Genomic DNA, 6,000 nt, shown 5'->3' with positions numbered 1-6,000 from the left:
CGAAAGGTCCTTGGTTCAAACCCGAGTTCCCCCTGTAAAAGCACGGATCATTCAGTTTATTTTATTTAAAACGACATTACGACTATGAACAAGGGGAATAGCTCAATGGTAGAGCATTCGACTGCAGATCGAGAGGTCCTTGGTTAAAACCCGAGTTCCCCCTGTAACAGCACGGATCATTCCGTTTATTTTAGTTAAATCGACATTACGGCCTTGAACAAGGGGGAATAGCTCAGTGGTAGAGCATTCGACTGCAGATCGAGAGGTCCTTGGTTCAAACCCGAGTTCCCCCTGTAACAGCACGGATTATTCCCTTTATTTTAATTAAATCGACATTACGGCTAGGAACAAGGAGGGATAACTCGCATTCGACTGTAGATCGAGAGGTCCTTGGTTCAAACCTGAGTTCCCCCTGTAACAGCACGGATCATTCCAATTATTTTAGTTAAATCGACATTACGGCTAGGAACAAGGAGGGATAACTCGCATTCGACTGCATATTGAGAGGTCCTTGGTTCAAACCCGAGTTCCCCCTGTAACAGCACGGATCATTCCGTTTATTTTAGTTAAATCGACATTACGGCTAGGAACAAGGAGGGATAACTCGCATTCGACTGCAGATCGAGAGATCCTTGGTTCAAACCCGAGTTCCCCCTGTAACAGCACGGATCATTCCGTTTATTTTAGTTAAAACGACTTTGGGGCCTTGAACAAGGGGGATTAGCTCAGTGGTAGAGCATTCGACTGCAGATCGAGAGGTCCTTAATTCAAACCCGAGTTCCCCCTGTAACAGCACGGATCATTCCGTTTATTTTAGTTAAATCGACTTTGGGGCCTTGAACAAGGGGGAATAGCTCAGTGGTAGAGCATTCGACTGCAGATCGAGAGGTCCTTCTTTCAAACCGGAGTTCCCCCTGTAACAGCATGGATAATTCCGTTTATTTTAGTTAAATCGAAATTACGGTTATGAACAAGGGGGATAGCTCAGTGGTAGAGCATTCGACTGCAGATCGAGAGGTCCTTGGTTCAAACCCGAGTTCCCCCTGTAACAGCACGGATCATTCCAATTATTTTAGTTAAATCGACATTACGGCTAGGAACAAGGAGGGATAACTCGCATTCGACTGTAGATCGAGAGGTCCTTGGTTCAAACCTGAGTTCCCCCTGTAACAGCACGGATCATTCCAATTATTTTAGTTAAATCGACATTACGGCTAGGAACAAGGAGGGATAACTCCCATTCGACTGCATATTGAGAGGTCCTTGGTTCAAACCCGAGTTCCCCCTGTAACAGCACGGATCATTCCGTTTATTTTAGTTAAATCGACATTACGGCTAGGAACAAGGAGGGATAACTCGCATTCGACTGCAGATCGAGAGGTCCTTGGTTCAAACCCGAGTTCCCCCTGTAACAGCACGGGTTATTCCCTTTATTTTAGTTAAATCGACATTACGGCTAGGAACAAAGAGGGATAACTCGCATTCGACTGCAGATCGAGAGATCCTTGGTTCAAACCCGAGCTCCCCCTGTAACAGCACGGATCATTCCGTTTATTTTAGTTAAAACGACTTTGGGGCCTTGAACAAGGGGGAATAGCTCAGTGGTAGAGCATTCGACTGCAGATCGAGAGGTCCTTAATTCAAACCCGAGTTCCCCCTGTAACAGCACGGATCATTCCGTTTATTTTAGTTAAATCGACTTTGGGGCCTTGAACAAGGGGGAATAGCTCAGTGGTAGAGCATTCGACTGCAGATCGAGAGGTCCTTCTTTCAAACCGGAGTTCCCCCTGTAACAGCATGGATAATTCCGTTTATTTTAGTTAAATCGAAATTACGGTTATGAACAAGGGGGATAGCTCAGTGGTAGAGCATTCGACTGCAGATCGAGAGGTCCTTAATTCAAACCCGAGTTCCCCCTGTAACAGCACGGATCATTCCGTTTATTTTAGTTAAATCGACATTACGGCTAGGAACAAGGAGATATATCTCGCATTCGACTGCAGATCGAGAGGTTCTTGGTTCAAACCCGAGTTCCCCCTGTAACAGCACGGATCATTCCAATTATTTTAGTTAAATCGACATTACGGCTAGGAACAAGGAGGGACAACTCGCATTCGACTGCAGATCGAAAGGTCCTTGGTTCAAACCCGAGTTCCCCCTGTAAAAGCACGGATCATTCAGTTTATTTTATTTAAAACGACATTACGACTATGAACAAGGGGAATAGCTCAATGGTAGAGCATTCGACTGCAGATCGAGAGGTCCTTGGTTAAAACCCGAGTTCCCCCTGTAACAGCACGGATTATTCCCTTTATTTTAATTAAATCGACATTACGGCTAGGAACAAGGATGGATAACTCGCATTCGACTGTAGATCGAGAGGTCCTTGGTTCAAACCTAAGTTCCCCCTGTAACAGCACGGATCATTCCAATTATTTTAGTTAAATCGACATTACGGCTAGGAACAAGGAGGGATAACTCGCATTCGACTGCATATTGAGAGGTCCTTGGTTCAAACCCGAGTTCCCCCTGTAACAGCACGGATCATTCCGTTTATTTTAGTTAAATCGACATTACGGCTAGGAACAAGGAGGGATAACTCGCATTCGACTGCAGATCGAGAGGTCCTTGGTTCAAACCCGAGTTCCCCCTGTAACAGCACGGATCATTCCGTTTATTTTAGTTAAATCGACATTACGGCTAGGAACAAGGAGGGATAACTCGCATTCGACTGCAGATCGAGAGGTCCTTGGTTCAAACCCGAGTTCCCCCTGTAACAGCACGGATCATTCCGTTTATTTTAGTTAAATCGACATTACGGCTAGGAACAAGGAGGGATAACTCGCATTCGACTGCAGATCGAGAGGTCCTTGGTTCAAACCCGAGTTCCCCCTGTAACAGCACGGATCATTCCGTTTATTTTAGTTAAAACGACTTTGGGGCCTTGAACAAGGGGGATTAGCTCAGTGGTAGAGCATTCGACTGCAGATCGAGAGGTCCTTAATTCAAACCCGAGTTCCCCCTGTAACAGCACGGATCATTCCGTTTATTTTAGTTAAATCGACTTTGGGGCCTTGAACAAGGGGGAATAGCTCAGTGGTAGAGCATTCGACTGCAGATCGAGAGGTCCTTCTTTCAAACCGGAGTTCCCCCTGTAACAGCATGGATAATTCCGTTTATTTTAGTTAAATCGAAATTACGGTTATGAACAAGGAGGGATAACTCGCATTCGACTGTAGATCGAGAGGTCCTTGGTTCAAACCTGAGTTCCCCCTGTAACAGCACGGATCATTCCAATTATTTTAGTTAAATCGACATTACGGCTAGGAACAAGGAGGGATAACTCGCATTCGACTGCATATTGAGAGGTCCTTGGTTCAAACCCGAGTTCCCCCTGTAACAGCACGGATCATTCCGTTTATTTTAGTTAAATCGACATTACGGCTAGGAACAAGGAGGGATAACTCGCATTCGACTGCAGATCGAGAGGTCCTTGGTTCAAACCCGAGTTCCCCCTGTAACAGCACGGATTATTCCCTTTATTTTAGTTAAATCGACATTACGGCTAGGAACAAAGAGGGATAACTCGCATTCGACTGCAGATCGAGAGATCCTTGGTTCAAACCCGAGTTCCCCCTGTAACAGCACGGATCATTCCGTTTATTTTAGTTAAAACGACTTTGGGGCCTTGAACAAGGGGGATTAGCTCAGTGGTAGAGCATTCGACTGCAGATCGAGAGGTCCTTAATTCAAACCCGAGTTCCCCCTGTAACAGCACGGATCATTCCGTTTATTTTAGTTAAATCGACTTTGGGGCCTTGAACAAGGGGGAATAGCTCAGTGGTAGAGCATTCGACTGCAGATCGAGAGGTCCTTCTTTCAAACCGGAGTTCCCCCTGTAACAGCATGGATAATTCCGTTTATTTTAGTTAAATCGAAATTACGGTTATGAACAAGGGGGATAGCTCAGTGGTAGAGCATTCGACTGCAGATCGAGAGGTCCTTGGTTCAAACCCGAGTTCCCCCTGTAACAGCACGGATCATTCCAATTATTTTAGTTAAATCGACATTACGGCTAGGAACAAGGAGGGATAACTCGCATTCGACTGCAGATCGAAAGGTCCTTGGTTCAAACCCGAGTTCCCCCTGTAACAGCACGGATCATTCCGTTTATTTTAGTTAAATCGACATTACGGCCTTGAACAAAGGGGAATAGCTCAGTGGTAGAGCATTCGACTGCAGATCGAGAGGTCCTTGGTTCAAACCCGAGTTCCCCCTGTAACAGCACGGATTATTCCCTTTATTTTAATTAAATCGACATTACGGCTAGGAACAAGGAGGGATAACTCGCATTCGACTGTAGATCGAGAGGTCCTTGGTTCAAACCTGAGTTCCCCCTGTAACAGCACGGATCATTCCAATTATTTTAGTTAAATCGACATTACGGCTAGGAACAAGGAGGGATAACTCGCATTCGACTGCATATTGAGAGGTCCTTGGTTCAAACCCGAGTTCCCCCTGTAACAGCACGGATCATTCCGTTTATTTTAGTTAAATCGACATTACGGCTAGGAACAAGGAGGGATAACTCGCATTCGACTGCAGATCGAGAGGTCCTTGGTTCAAACCCGAGTTCCCCCTGTAACAGCACGGATTATTCCCTTTATTTTAGTTAAATCGACATTACGGCTAGGAACAAAGAGGGATAACTCGCATTCGACTGCAGATCGAGAGATCCTTGGTTCAAACCCGAGTTCCCCCTGTAACAGCACGGATCATTCCGTTTATTTTAGTTAAAACGACTTTGGGGCCTTGAACAAGGGGGATTAGCTCAGTGGTAGAGCATTCGACTGCAGATCGAGAGGTCCTTAATTCAAACCCGAGTTCCCCCTGTAACAGCACGGATCATTCCGTTTATTTTAGTTAAATCGACTTTGGGGCCTTGAACAAGGGTGAATAGCTCAGTGGTAGAGCATTCGACTGCAGATCGAGAGGTCCTTCTTTCAAACCGGAGTTCCCCCTGTAACAGCATGGATAATTCCGTTTATTTTAGTTAAATCGAAATTACGGTTATGAACAAGGGGGATAGCTCAGTGGTAGAGCATTCGACTGCAGATCGAGAGGTCCTTGGTTCAAACCCGAGTTCCCCCTGTAACAGCACGGATCATTCCAATTATTTTAGTTAAATCGACATTACGGCTAGGAACAAGGAGGGATAACTCGCATTCGACTGCAGATCGAAAGGTCCTTGGTTCAAACCCGAGTTCCCCCTGTAACAGCACGGATCATTCCGTTTATTTTATTTAAATCGACATTTTGGCTATGAACAAGGGGGATAGCTCAGTGGTAGAGCATTCGACTACAGATCGAGAGGTCCTTGGTTCAAACTCGAGTTCCCCCTGGAACAGCACTGATCATTCTTTTTATTTTAGTTAAATCGATATTACGGCTAGGAACAAGGAGATATATCTCGCATTCGACTGCAGATCGAGAGGTTCTTGGTTCAAACCCGAGTTCCCCCTGTAACAGCACGGATCATTCCAATTATTTTAGTTAAATCGACATTACGGCTAGGAACAAGGAGGGACAACTCGCATTCGACTGCAGATCGAAAGGTCCTTGGTTCAAACCCGAGTTCCCCCTGTAAAAGCACGGATCATTCAGTTTATTTTATTTAAAACGACATTACGACTATGAACAAGGGGAATAGCTCAATGGTAGAGCATTCGACTGCAGATCGAGAGGTCCTTGGTTAAAACCCGAGTTCCCCCTGTAACAGCACGGATCATTCCGTTTATTTTAGTTAAATCGACATTACGGCCTTGAACAAGGGGGAATAGCTTAGTGGTAGAGCATTCGACTGCAGATCGAGAGGTCCTTGGTTCAATCCCGAGTTCCCACTGTAACAGCACGGATAATTCCCTTTATTTTAATTAAATCGACATTACGGCTAGGAACAAGGAGGGATAACTCGCATTCGACTGTAGATCGAGAAGTCCT

At 45.4% G+C, this 6,000-nt stretch overlaps 6 non-coding genes across 6 annotated transcripts; all 6 read left to right on the top strand.

Annotated features, from left to right (window-relative positions):
- The first annotated feature begins 221 nt into the window (after positions 1 to 221).
- TRNAC-GCA (transfer RNA cysteine (anticodon GCA)) lies at positions 222 to 293 on the top strand. Its single transcript has one exon. It is a non-coding gene; the product is annotated as a tRNA-Cys (tRNA).
- A 680-nt stretch (positions 294 to 973) lies between these two features.
- TRNAC-GCA (transfer RNA cysteine (anticodon GCA)) lies at positions 974 to 1,045 on the top strand. The gene has a single exon. It is a non-coding gene; the product is annotated as a tRNA-Cys (tRNA).
- A 2,910-nt stretch (positions 1,046 to 3,955) lies between these two features.
- Positions 3,956 to 4,027, top strand: TRNAC-GCA (transfer RNA cysteine (anticodon GCA)). Its single transcript has one exon. It is a non-coding gene; the product is annotated as a tRNA-Cys (tRNA).
- A 179-nt stretch (positions 4,028 to 4,206) lies between these two features.
- On the top strand, positions 4,207 to 4,278 carry TRNAC-GCA (transfer RNA cysteine (anticodon GCA)). The gene has a single exon. It is a non-coding gene; the product is annotated as a tRNA-Cys (tRNA).
- An 801-nt stretch (positions 4,279 to 5,079) lies between these two features.
- TRNAC-GCA (transfer RNA cysteine (anticodon GCA)) lies at positions 5,080 to 5,151 on the top strand. Its single transcript has one exon. It is a non-coding gene; the product is annotated as a tRNA-Cys (tRNA).
- A 178-nt stretch (positions 5,152 to 5,329) lies between these two features.
- On the top strand, positions 5,330 to 5,401 carry TRNAC-ACA (transfer RNA cysteine (anticodon ACA)). Its single transcript has one exon. It is a non-coding gene; the product is annotated as a tRNA-Cys (tRNA).
- Positions 5,402 to 6,000: the final 599 nt, after the last annotated feature.

The sequence above is a fragment of the Phalangium opilio genome, unplaced genomic scaffold (genome assembly GCF_054372755.1).
Source record: "Phalangium opilio isolate 3A_F unplaced genomic scaffold, DU_Popi_V2 ptg000523l_1, whole genome shotgun sequence".
In the NCBI taxonomy this organism is placed as follows: Eukaryota; Metazoa; Arthropoda; class Arachnida; order Opiliones; family Phalangiidae; genus Phalangium; species Phalangium opilio.
The sequence above is the reverse complement of the archived record's forward strand: the minus strand, read 5'-3'. Positions and strand labels throughout refer to the sequence as shown.